Below are 14153 nucleotides of genomic sequence, written 5' to 3' on the forward strand. Positions count from 1 at the left end.
CTTCTTTTATGGTTGTGCTTCCCGTTTCTTTTCAAAGAAACTATTCTTTACCCTGAGATCATAAATATATTCTTTATTTTCTTTGAAAAGTTTTATAGTTTTGATTTTTGTATTGAAGTCATTAATCTATAAATATGGTGTGAATTAAGGACCAATTTCCACTTGTTTAATATGGATAACCTATTTTACCAGCCTCATTTATTTCATCTCTTTTCAACACTATGTGCAATGTCAGCTCTGCCTTAAATCAGGTTTCTATATACTTACGGGTCTCTTTCTAAGTTCTCCATTCTGTTAGCTCTCTGTGGCCCATGCTGCTTTAGTCTCTAATCAGTACCACATTGCTTTAAGTACTACATCTTGAAAAAAAATCCTGACATCTGCCATGGCAAGTCCTCCAGCCTGGTCCTTCAGGACTGCCCTGACTGAATCTTCTTAACCCTTTGTGCTTTCACACAAATTTTAAAATCAGCCTGTCCGGTTCCAGAAAAATGAAACAAAATAATCCCTCATTCCTACTTTGATTGGAATTGTAGACTTTACTACGTTTTCACTGTCACTCACTCTCAGGTCCTCATTTCCTTCCCAAACCCAACTTGGATTCCATGTATAATCACTTCCTTGCAAATACCCTTAACTCTGCTGTCCCTCTCATCTTTATACTTTTACCGCACAATTGCTTCATCTTTGCCTGTACCCAATCAGCTAAAATTGCTGGAGGAAAACAAATAATTCTACTGAGTGGTTTCATTTAAAAATTCATGACCACAAATCGCAAATAGGCACTCAAAACTGTCTAACATTCTACTACACTTACCATTCTCCAAAATTACCTCTATCATACTTTTCCCTCTTTTCTCAAGCCTCTATTCCTCTCTTTCCTTTTTTCGCTCTCAGCTGCTAATCGTACCACACACGTCACTGAGACAGTCAGAGCAATGAGCAGAAACTCCCTTTTTATCCTATCTCCAAATCTACCTACCACGTCAGCCCCAGTTTCCGCCCTCCCTGTTGTTCCTAAGAATGAAACTCACTGTCCCTTTCAAAGGCCAACTCCTTCCTTGTGTTCTGGATCTCATCTCCTCTCATTTTTTCAAGATGTCTCCTTTTGCATTCTCTTCTACATCATCAGGTTTTCATTTTCCACTGACTAATTTCCATCAGTATAAAAACAGGCTGTATTATAAAACTAACAACTAAGCATAACCTCTTAGGATCTCTCCTTCCAGCTAACAAAAGCAATATGATATAGTGGTTATGAAAATAAATTCTGAGCCAGACTTCTTGGGTTCAAGTTTCACCTCTGCTACTTAGTACTATTGTTACCCGGGGCAAGCTGTCCTGTCCGGTACAATAGCCACATGTGGCTATTTACATTTAAGTTTATATTAATTAAAATGAAATAAAATAAAAAATTTAGTTCCTCAATGGGAATAGCCACATTTAAGTATGGCTAATGGCTACCATATTGGGTGGTGCAGCTGGGAACTGTTCCATCACTGCAGAAATTCTATTGTGCACCAGTATTCTACAACAGCTACACTCCCCACTCCTTTTTAAAAATTATTTTTACAAATTTTTGCAAAATTTAACTTATTTTCCAGCTTTATGAATACATAATTGACAAATAATATTAATATTGTGCAAGTTTAAGAGTTTAAGATGTACAATGTGTTGATTTGATACTCTTATATACGAAGTTTGACAATTTAGTTCGCGAACTTGCCACCATGCGCTTACATTGGCAGCACCGCACAAACAGCTCGGTAAGGTTTCATAACCTTGGTATATCAGTGTCTCACAGCTGTGTTCACATTGCCATGTGGTCGTGTCTTGCTGACGTTTATTGTTGTTGTGTGTTTTTGTATGCCATCGGGAGAATGTCTGAACTTGAATTAGAGCAACAAACAAACATTACATTTCTTGTTAAATTTGGTGTCGTGCGGGAGACCCTGCTCGCTGCGCCATTTGTCGTGCGGGGCGGCCTGCGGGGGTCTCTGGTCCTGCTCCCCACATAAGAATGCAGGATATGGTGAGGCCAAAAAGGAACACCAGCGGAGCCATAGGTAGGGGAGTCATACTAGTATATTCTCACTGGAGGCTGGATCCACACTGTCCGCACTCCGCCGTGCTAACTGCAATCCGCGCTTGCTAGCTCAGCCACCACCTTCTTGCTAGCCCCCATTTGCTGCTAGCGTAGCCACAGCAGTTATATTAGTGGCCAGTGGCTCACTGGTTACATCTGACGGCCAATTAGCCACAGCTGATGGCCATCCAATCACAGTTGATGGCCATTTACTACCTGAGCCAGTACCTTTCCACATGAGGCCGAGAGCCTGGAAACTGCTTTCTGGGGCTCTGTCCCCACACTTGGCAAGAGTGGAAGCAAAATCAGGGGCATGTTTAGTCCAAGTTTAGGGGGTAGTGCCATGAAGAAAACGGCAGTGTACAAATGGATTAAACGTTTTTCTGAGGGAAGAGAATGCGTCACTGATGAAGAGAGGTCAGGGCAGCCAATAATGAGCAGAACAGAAGAAAACATTGCAAAAATTCGTCAAATTGTGCGTCAGAACCGTCAGCTGACTGTGAGAAGCGTAGCAGACCAAGTAAACATCGATAGAGAAACAGGAAAATCTTAACCGAAAATCTTGGCATGAGAAAGGCGTATGCAAAATGGTCCCAAAGGAGCTCACTGATGAACAAAAGCAAAGGAAAGTTTACCAAGACATTTTGGAGAGGAAAGACGATGTTTTGCCATGTTATCACTGGTGATGAAACATGGGTGTACCAATATGACCCTGAAACAGAGCATCAAAGTACACAGTGGAAGTCAGCCAATTCTCCCCAACCATAAAAGTTCTGTCAGTCCAAATCAAGAGGCAAAATGATGTTACTAACCTTTTTTGATATCAGAGGATTATTCATTATGAATTTGTACCAACTGGACAAATAGTTAACCAAGGTTACTATTTGGAAGTGCTGAAAAGGCTGCATGGAAAAGTTAGACGACCTGAACTTTTCGCCAACAATTCATGGCTCTTGCATCACAACAATGCACCAGCTCACACAGCACTGTCTGTGAGGGAATTTTTAGCCAGTAAACAAATAACTGTGTTGGAACACCCTCCCTACTCACCTGATCTGGCCCCAATGACTTCTTTCTTTCCCCGAAGATAAAGGAAATATTGAAAGGAAGACATTTTGATGACACTCAGGACATCAAGGGTAATACGACAACAGCTCTGATGGCCATTCCAGAAAAAGAGTTCCAAAATTGCTTTGAATGGTGGACTAGGCACTGGCGTCAGTGCATAGCTTCCCAAGGGGAGTACTTCGAAGGTGACCATAATGATATTCAGCAATGAGGTATGTAGCACTTTTTCTAGGATGGGTTCATGAACTTAATTGTCAGAACTCGTATACCACATAGTGTTATCTAACACCTCCATCATGTCATATAATTACCATTTGTTTTTGGTGGTGAGAACATTCATGATTATCTTTCTAATTGAATTCTATCATGCCAGCATTTAAATTTTTGTTGTAGCATTTATTGCTATCTGATATATGTTCACTTGTTTAGTTTCCTCCCTATCTTTTCCTATCAGAATGCAACCTCCATGGGAGCAGGTTCTGCTTCACCATTTCATTCTTGGTGCCTAGAACAGTGCCTGGTGCCACTGAATTCAGTAAATATTTATTCAATGATGGCTGATCAGACATCAGAAAGCTTTGGGCTGAAATGAGAAATGTTTACCTAGACATAGTATACTCATTTTCACATTGTTGGTGGGTATTAGCTGTAGTGAACTGAGTGAGGGATATAGTAATTGCCGATATTTAGAGTTTGGTGAACTTTGGGAAAAAGGAAGTATCCTGAGACTGGGAGACTTGGTCCTGGTCATTACACTATGTCTACTGTGGAATATTAAGAACCAGCCTAGGCCTGATTAGAATATTTGAAATTTTAAAAATTAAAGAACACATGTGAACCATTGTTGAGGAATTAGAGACTTTATGTGTGGGGTTAGTTGCTTTGGAAGTAGGCTGCCTCACAGTCTCAAGAAATTTTGCCTGTGACAGCAAAAAATTATAAACAACTTAAATGTTCATTAATATAGGAACATATAAATACATTACGGCACAGTCATACAATGCAGCACTGTGGAACAGTAAAATGACTAAACTTTATCTGTATCAGTGTGAATAGCTCTCAAAATCTAATAATGAGCTGAAAAGAGCAATTTGTAGATGGATAAATACGGTATAACATTGATATACATTTTAAAAACACAAAAAGTAGCATCTATGGCCACATATATGAGTAGTTAAAGTATGTAACATTGATGGTGAGGACACGTATCTAAATGGACACCTCTAGGGCACGAGGATGGGAAGTGGGATTAGAGAGAGGAGTGGGATCAAGGAGAGACTTCAAACGCGTCTGCAAAGTTGTATTTCCTTAAAAAGTTTGGAAGTCAACATGACAATATATTAACATTTTGAAAACCAGGGTATTTGTTGTAATTCCCTAGAGTTTGCTGTATAGTATGTGAAACATTTTTAAATTAAAAAAACAAAAGGAATGTAAGTTGTATCCATATCAAGTTCATGCCACATTCATTCAATAGTATTTCTTGAGAATTGGCTATGTGTGTGTCGTGCTGGGTGTTGAAGATTACAGAGAAGTCATGTAAGACATGGGTCTTGCTCCCCAGAAGTCTTTTCTTAGTTGAAATAATGCTACATCCTTCCATGAAGCAGTTAAGCTGGGGAAGGTAGCATATAATTATGTATAAAAATCAGGAGCTGAAGCCTGGAAATAAGAGTCCCTGGAACAGCTTGAGAAGACTTACTTGGAGGAGGGGAACTCCAAGAGCAAAGCTGAGTGGACAGAAGGCATGTTAAGTACCTTCCAGGCCAGGGAAGGTCATAGGCCTAGGTTTTAAAGGGATTAGTAAATGCCATCCTGTAAATGTGAAGAGGATTTTAGTTTTGTTTTGTTTTGTTTTTTGAGAGAAAATTGAATAGATGATATTAGAGGTACACTGTGATACTTTAATGCCATGTCTAGGAGTTTAAACCTTATCTGTTAGTTAAGTGAGGAACCATTGACAATTCTGGGGAATTGGAGGGATGTGGTTTATTTGATTTCTTTGAATATTAATCTGACTGTGGTGTGCAGGGTGGACTGGAATAGAGAAGAGTAGAAATAGGGGACTCAGCTAGGTGGTTGTTTCAACAGTCTAGCAGTTAGCAGATGAGGGCCTCAGGTGAATTGGTAGTAAGGGAAACGGAGAAAAGAGAGAACTAAGATTTCCAACAGGGTAGGTTATTACTGGTCACATTTTGCAAAGACACAGAGTAGGTATGTGTTTCTGCTTGGGCTACCATAACAAAATACCATAGACTGATGGCTAAAACACCAGGAAATTATTTCTCAAATTTCTGGAAGCTGGGAAATCTAGGATCAAGGGGATTGCAGGGTAGGTTTCGTTCTGAGGCCTCTTCTCTTAGCTTGTAGGCAGCCACCATCTCACTATGTGCTCATATGACCTTTTCTTTGGGGTCCGTGGAGAGAGAGCAAGCAAGCTCTCTTGCGTCTCTTCTTATAAGGGCACTGATCTCATCATGAGGGCCCTGCTCTCATATAATCTTCTTCTTTTTTTTTTTTTTTAAATTGGGGACTATTGGGGAACAGTGTGTTTTTCCAGGATGTCAAGTTGTTGTTTTTCAATCTAGTTGTGGGGGGCGCAACTCAGCTCCAAGTTCTCATGTAATCTTAAGTACATCCCTAAGGCCCCATCTACAAATACTGTTACATTAGCGGTTAGGGCTTGAACATATGAACTTGGGGATGGAGGGGAACAAATACTTCGTCTATAGCAGTAATTTATTCAAAGTTCTCATAGCTATCAAGTGCCAGAATCTGCAATCAAATCTGTCTTTTTTATTCCAAAGTTTGCGATGAAATTTTGAAAGATGGATCAAAATCATTTGAGGGGTGAGAAGATGAAAAAGAAGGAAGTCTAAAAGAACAATGAGATTTTGGTTGCCAGTAAAGTGCTTGGTGAAAACTGGAAATTTGTGAGTAAGCTACTTTGGTGGAGAACAAAATGAACTCATTGTGGAAGAAGGAAAGTTTGAGTTGGTGGTGGGCCATCCCAGTGCAGATGGTTTCTAGACTGTTAGAACTCTGGTGGATTGTTGGAAGGTCTTAGATCTAAAGTGTTGAAAGTCATCAGCGTAAAGCTGGTTATTAATGTCTGAAGACCGTGGTTCCCGTAAGAATGAGTAGAAATAAAAAGAATAAGAATGAGTAGAAATAACGAGAAGAGCAGACATTGTGCACTTAAAAATGTGTTAAGAGGAGAGATTTTATGTTAAGCATTCTTAGACAGAGAGAGAGAGAGAGAGAGAGAGAGAGAGAGAGAGAGAGAGAGAGAGAGAGAGAGAGAGACTGAGACTGACTGACTTTAGGAATGCCCAGACTTACGACTTTTCACTTGGTAAAATAGAACTACCAAAAAGGAAAGCAATAGAGGAGCAATCAGATAGAGGAGAAAAGCTTCTTGTTGTGTGTGTGTGTGTGTGTGTGTGTGTGTGTGTGTGTGTGTGTGTGTACATAGGTGCCACTGAAGTCTGTTTATTGAGGGAAGTCTTAAGAAGAAGGGGGTGGTTGAATATGTCAAATATAAAGAGAAAGACAGCTGGCACTGGATGATTGTAATATTCTATGATTCAGTGAAAAAGCCACAGGATTAAAAAGAGATCTTCTAGAAAGTATGGTCCGCAGAATTTTAGATCTCACAGACCAGTAATATTTCAAAAAATATCTAAAGGAACTAAATATTTTAAAAAAGATCATTCAAAATAGTGCAGTCTCGTACCAACCTCATTTTCATAAAAAGAAAAACACACCCTTCAACATAAATTTAGTAGGCCATAATCATAGGATAAAGGATGGTTCGTCCCAAGGGCAGTTCTAGTGATGTGAACTTATGTGGTACATGGTCAATCCCTGACTGGAGTAGATCTGAGAACTTGCACTTGGGAACCATTGGAACAATAGATGGCGTATCTCCTTGAACTCTTACTCCCAGGAAATCTGGTGTGTGATTGTTTTCAAAACCAACTTTTGTTTATAAATCATCTTTCCTCAGAGCACCAACGAGGAGGTTTCAGGAAGTTTAGTAGATCCTTACACACCTAATGGAGGCAGATTAAAATTAATCAAGTGGTGGGGGACCCTTGGGGAGCATCTTCCTAGTGAGAGCAGCACTGTGTGTTGGGGAGAGAGTAAGATTGTAGAAGTCATAATCGTTTGCTCCATGACATTGTGGCTGAATTTTCACACATGGCTAAGAGAAGCACTGTAGATTGTTTATTCCTTGACATTTCAAGGTATATTCAGTTCCCAAAAGGAATCCAGCCGTCTAATAATTCTCCAATTATCCCTGTTGTGATGTAATGACAACCATAACTCTGTACCGTCGCTCCTGAAATATTAGACTTTTCTACCTTCTGTCTGCTTGCCCCAACCAAAACTGAGTATTAGAAGCTCGACGTCATCATTCCTCCCTATATGAACTGGACAAACTCAGAGCTGGGCAGACCTCAGGGATGGGCGCTAGCTTGGAGCCAGGTGAGATTACTATGCTGTGATCCACTGTCGTACCGGCTCAAGTGGGATGCTTACGTATGGAACCTGACATTTATTATATAAAAACAGTTGTTTGCTGGTTTAGGAAAGAAAGAATAAGAGACTATTTAAACAGGCTCAAATAATAACAACAAAAATGTATTATGTATTAAAATCTGTTTTGATTTTTAAAAATAAATAGCTCTTAGGCAGACACTGAAATTAACAGATTTCAGTGCCAAAAAAAGATAAAAATTGCCCACCCGCTCACCACAAAATATTACCCCTTATCTATAGCATATGTTTCTATTGGTTCTGCGATTATATTTGGTAGTCATTTATTTTTCACCAACTGTTCTCCTAGTTTCAAAAATACTGTCTTTTGTCCAATTTTTTCGTTGGTGTGATCTACAAGTAGTGGAAATTACTAAGTTCTGGGGAATAAAAGCTTCTACCGGTCAAAATAACACTTAATCATGCTAATGAAATCACCAACATGAAAACATGTCTCCAGAAAGTACTGCTTGTCATCAAGCAGTCTCTAAGGAAAAAACCAACACTACCACTTACAAAACATATTTACTTAATATGTTCTCTACTTAGTATTTTCTCCTTTTATTGTGCAACATAAAGTCTATACAGAAAAAAAAGTACACACACCATGTTTGTACAGTTTAATGAATAATCATAAGGCAACCACTCAGGTAAACACCATTCAGATGAAGAAATTGAACTTGGCTGGCACAAAGCAGTTCCTGTGTCACATCCTGTGTCACATCGTCCTCTTTAGAGATAACAGATACCTTACATTTTAAAATAATAATTACTTGCTCTTTAAAAAGTTACACTCCCTATGTATACATCCCTAAAAATATAGGTTAGTTTTGTCTCTTGTTAAATTTATATCTCTGGCTCTTTTAAGAGGATTTCCGTCTTGTTTTTGGTTCTCAGAAGTTTTACAAAGATGTGTTTTGGGGTTGGTTGCACATTGTGAATCTTCGGTTGGTTTTGGAAACTTCTCAGCCATTATCTCTTCAAATGTGGCTTCTGCTTCATTCTCTCTTTCCCCTTCTTCTGAGCTATACTGACCCTTTCTGTAGGGCTAGTTCTTCCCTGCTCCTTAGATAAAAATCTCAGGAAATTCCCTGTCTTTTCTAGTCATTTTTGGGTAATGAAAGTCCTCTGGTCATTTTAGTCTTTCCAATAGTTCAATAATTCAAATGCCCACATAATGGTAACAAATGCTAACTGCTTTACAGCTTTGTTGAGGTATCATTATCATGATGTAAAATTCACCCACTGTACATGTACAATTTGATGATGCTTAGTACATTTATGCGGTTGTGAAACCGTCAACAGAATCCAGTTTCAGAACATTTCCATCTCCTCAGAAAGTGCCCTCCTGCTTATGTGCAGTCAATCTCCACTCGTACGTCCAGCCCCAGGCAGCCATTCATCTGCTTTCTGTCTCTATTTTTACCTTTTCTAGAAATTTTATGTCAATGGAATTACATAAAGAAACATGTGGTCTTTTGTGTCTGGCTTCTTTCACTCAGTACAATGTTTTTAAGGCTCATCCATGTTGTTGTGTTATTGGTATAAATATCAGTAATTTGTTCCTTTATATTGCTCAATAGTATTCCACTGTAGCCCACATTGTGTTCATTCATTCTTCAGTTGATGGGCATTTGAATTATTTCTGATTTGGAGCTATTCTAAATAAGCTGCTAGGATTATCGTGTAGAAATTTTTTGTGGACGAATGATTTTGTTTCTCTGGGGTAGAATTGCTGGGTGATATGGTAAGTTTATGCTTAACTTCGTAAAAACCCACCGAACTGTTTTCCAAAGCTGCTGTACCGTTTTACATTCTCACCAGCAATGGAGGAGTGTCCGCATCCTTTAATGTCTTCTTTATAGCCATTCTAGTAAGTGAATAATAGTAGTTCATTGTGGTTGTAATTTTCATTTTTCTAATGACAAATGATGTTGAGCATCTTTTCATATACTTAGCTATTCCTATGTCTTCTCTGGTGAAGTGTCATTTCAAATCATTTGCCATTTGTTAATTGAGTGGTCTGTTCTGTTATTTGAATTGTTAGTATGTATACACAGATATGTCATACTGGTTATACATCCTTTATGAGATATAGGATTTGCAAACATTTTTTTCTCGACTTTTTCATTTTCTTAGTGATATGTTTTGAAGAACAAATGTGTACGATTTTGATAAAGTCCAATTTATCATTTCTTTTTCATATTGGATCATGCTTTTGGTGTCATATCTAAGAAACTAAGAAACTGTCAGAGGGGTAAGAAGATAACCAGGAAAACATTATATCACGGGATCCAAGGGAAGATAAAGTTTTAGGAATAAGGAAGAGAATCACTAGTGTCAAAACCTGCAAAAAATTCGGAAAGGATGAACGATGCAAAAATACCACTAAATTTGGATTAATAATAATAACAACTGATGACTAACATTAAATGCTTATTTTATGCCAGGCCCTATACTAAGTGTGATCTCATTTGCAGTTTTAGTAAATAGATGATTAGATACTTCTTTTGAATTTTGGAATCAGCACATTTTTTACCAACACCACTAAAAATACTGATACAGAGAGTGTAGCATAGATTTTAGAGACAGGACGTTTTTTTAAGCTTGAATTCTACAGCTTATTAGTTATGGGCAAGCCGCTTATCTTTTTAACCTGTTACTTCATTTGTAAAACAGGAATAACCATTTACTAATTTGGGGTGCAGGGCTGTGATAAAAGATAATGTATGCAAAACTCCCTGCATCGCATTTTCTGGTTCATAGTACATGCTCAAAAGTGGAAGTTGTGATTACTAGTTCTTACAATCAGATAAAGATCTGAAAGTGTTCTGTGAACTGTTACACTCTATAGAAGACATTACTAGTACTGCTTAGTACTTTTTGGAACCATAATACACACTGTAATATATTGTCCTATTTTAATTTTTAAAAAATTCTAAAAATCTTGCTCATATATAAGTACTTGAATTTCCCACCTTTTCCACCATCCAAAGAACAAATCCAAAGCTATTTTATTAACAGTTTTAATAAGATAGGGTTTAGTAAGATATGATTCACCCATTTTAAAGTGTGTAATTCAATGGTTTTAATATATTCAGAGTTACTTTAGAACATTTTCATCACCACAAAAAGAAACTCTATACCCATTAGCTGACTCTCCTTCCCCGCCAACACCCCTAGGCAATAGCTAATCTACTTTCTGTCTCTATAGATTTGTCTCTTCTGGATATTTCATGTGAATGGAATCATAGAATATGTGATATTTTGTGACTAGTTTCTCTTAAAACCAGAGCCAGAAAGTAGTAGTTAGAGCGGTAAAAACATCTTTTATTTAGGGACTATTTCAATAAGGAACAAGCGGCCTCAGGATAGAACAGGGCTTACTGCTGAATACAGAAGTGCCAAGTAGAGATTTACAGCTGAGGAGCAGGTTGTGGTGGTTGGGAGGAGGTGGAACTGGTGGTGGAAAATTAGCAATAGGAGAAGTAAAGGGTAGGGGAATTTTTTTACTAAAATGAACTAACAGGATTCTTGCTGAAGGCAGGCTGGGGTGACCAGATGTCCCGTGGGAGATGGTGGGAGGTGAGGAATTTGATCAGATAACAAGGGTGATCAGATATTGGGTGGAGATTGTTGCTAAAAGAACTTCGCATAATTCTTTGTAAAACTGGGTTATGCAGGCCTGAGGACACAGCCAAAGGACGATGTATGGCTGCATTCTAATAAAACTTTATTAACAAAAGACAGGCATTAGGCTGAATTTGGCCAATAGGCTCTAGTTTGCGGATCTCTGATGTAGAAGACAGGGGAACTTCTTGGGAAATCTGTTTTTATAGTAACTTTGAAAATGGACAAGAGAGGATGCTTTTTCATTTTTCCTACACAGATGTTTTACAACTGGGCTTGGCTTCTTATTACCCTGGGTGGATCATCTGATAGATTTTGCAGAGGGTATTTGTCTCTTTCCTTTTTAAATTTTGTTTCATTTTTTTTTTTTTTTATTGCTAGGAAAGCATCTTTGAGGCATTTAAAACTAAATGAGAGAGAATTTCACAGTCAGCTTTAGGAACAGCTTATTTTCATTACTGACTACTTCTGTTTTTTTAAAAGTGACATTACAGAAATATTTATTTAATTATTCCGTTAATTTCATCAGTTGATTTTGACCAGTTTAAACTCTTTCTCATGTGCTTCTTTTATTTGTATTATAGTGAAAGAGACCATAAAATTATACTAGTTATGGACAGACATAATAGGACAGCCAACTAGGGAAAAACTTTTGTACTCCATTTCTATGTCTAGATTATTACAGCTGTTGTCTTTAAAAATACTCTTTAAGAGCCTTAACTGAGTCAAAATTTAGAGAAAAGCAGAAGCATGAAGTGAATAACCTTTTGGGTTGAGAGGCGAGGCTGGGACATGGGTTTGAAAAAATGCTTCGCCACGTCAGCGATCTTCCCTGGAATCCTTCCTGCATAACCCAGTAAATTCCCTTTGGGCTTAAACTAGTCTTGATGCATTTCTATCACATGTAGTTTACAGACTATTAATACAGAGGACTTGATATTGGCTTTGAGATTTGGAGAATAATGGCTGTATACTAGGTAGACAAAGCAGGGACCAGGGTCGAGGCAGAGGGAACAGGTGCAAGGTACAGAGCATGGAAGTATATGAGAAAATTGTGTGTTCTGGGAATGGCAAGGACTTCATTATTGCTGGAGACTAAAGTAGAAAGGGATAGAGGTAGGAGATGATGCTGGATATACAGACCAAATCATGAGAGGTCTCACACGCCCTTCTAAGGTATTTACGTTTTATCCTATAGGCAATGAGAAGCCATTAGAGAATCTTGAGCAAGGGACCAATACGAGAAGATTTGTGGGCTAGGACGTTTGTTCCAATGCTGGCATAAAGGAATTAAAATGGAGGCAAGAACACCAGTTAAAGGTCAGTTGCTGTTGTCCAGGTGAGAGATGATGAAAGCCTGAGCGAGGACACTGACAGTGGGAATGGAGAGAAGGGAAAATATATGAAAGATATCACGGAGGAAGAGTTAACAGTGATGAAGAGTGACTGGATGTGGAGAATAAGAGAACAGGAAGGAGTCTGGATGACTCCCAGGTTTCTGGCTTGGACAGCTGTATGCATGAAGGTGCTAATCACGGTAGGAAATAAGGGGTGCGTGGGGGGGCAGATGTGGGGAGGGAGGACAATGGGAAGAAAGATGATGAGCTTAATTTTGGATGTGTTGAGATAGAGGTGCATGGCGGTTATCCAGTTGGGTCAGGCAGGAGGCAGCTGTATAATCAGATATAAATCATGGTTGTTGAAGAGAGTGCTCAGCAAGAGTTTGTATGGTGAGAAAAGAAGTGGTACTGACCCCTGGGGACACAGCCATTTAAATTATGGTCAGAAGGAGCAGTCACAGGGGAAAGAGAAATGACCAGGAGAATGTAATAACCAAAATGAAAGGATGAAATAATTCTAAGAAAGATGGAGAGGTGAAGGGTGTCTGACATGCTAGAGAGGGCAACCTCTATAAGAATGAAAAGAGTGCATTAGGTTTAGCCACTAATGGATAACTGGTGATCAGTGCAAAAAACAGTTTCATGAGGCGGGCCTCCGAATAGAAGTGGGAGACGAGGACCCGAAAGTAGCCATTTGAGACCACTCTTTCTCTATGTTTCACTGCAAAGGACAAGAGAAAAAATAGCCTAGAAGTTGGGAGCACATGTAGGTATGGGAGTTGTTTTTCACTTATGGAAGAGACGAAGCATTTTCATATGCTATGGAGAAAGTCACCGAACAAGGAAAGGATGAAGATAAAGGAAAGAGAGGGAACGTTGATGGAGCAAGGACCAAAAGGATAGAGAATGTGATCCAGGACACAGGTAAATAGATGAGTAATGGATGAGGTAATTGCCTTTGGTACCTGTTTATTTATTTATTTTCTAATTTTTTTAATTGATGTAAAATGCACATAACATAAAATATACCATCATAATCATTTTTAAGTGCACAGTTCACGGTATTAAATACATCCATAATGTTGTACAACATCACCACCATTTATCTCCATAACTGTTTTCATCTTGTGAAACGGAAACTCTGTATCCATTAAACAATAGCTCCCTATTCCCCCCTCATCCCAGCTCCTGCCAACCATCATTCTACTTTGTGCCTCTATGATTCTGACTACTCTAAGTATCTCTTATAAGTAGAATCATTACAGTATTTGTCTTTTGTTGGGCTTATTTGTTGTTGGCTTATTTCACTTAGCATAATGTTGTCAATGTTTATCCATGTAGTAAAATATGTTAGAATTTCTTCCTTTTTATGGCTAAATAATATGTGTGTGTGTGCGTGCGTGCGTGTGTGTGTGTGTATACACAGGCTGCCCAAAAAATGTACACAGACTTTAAGAAAGGAAAAAACTGTATTAAAATTGTAATAT

Source organism: Rhinolophus sinicus, chromosome 3 (assembly GCF_057876585.1).
Source record: "Rhinolophus sinicus isolate RSI-liver-muscle chromosome 3, RSI-T2T, whole genome shotgun sequence".
In the NCBI taxonomy this organism is placed as follows: domain Eukaryota; kingdom Metazoa; phylum Chordata; class Mammalia; order Chiroptera; family Rhinolophidae; genus Rhinolophus; species Rhinolophus sinicus.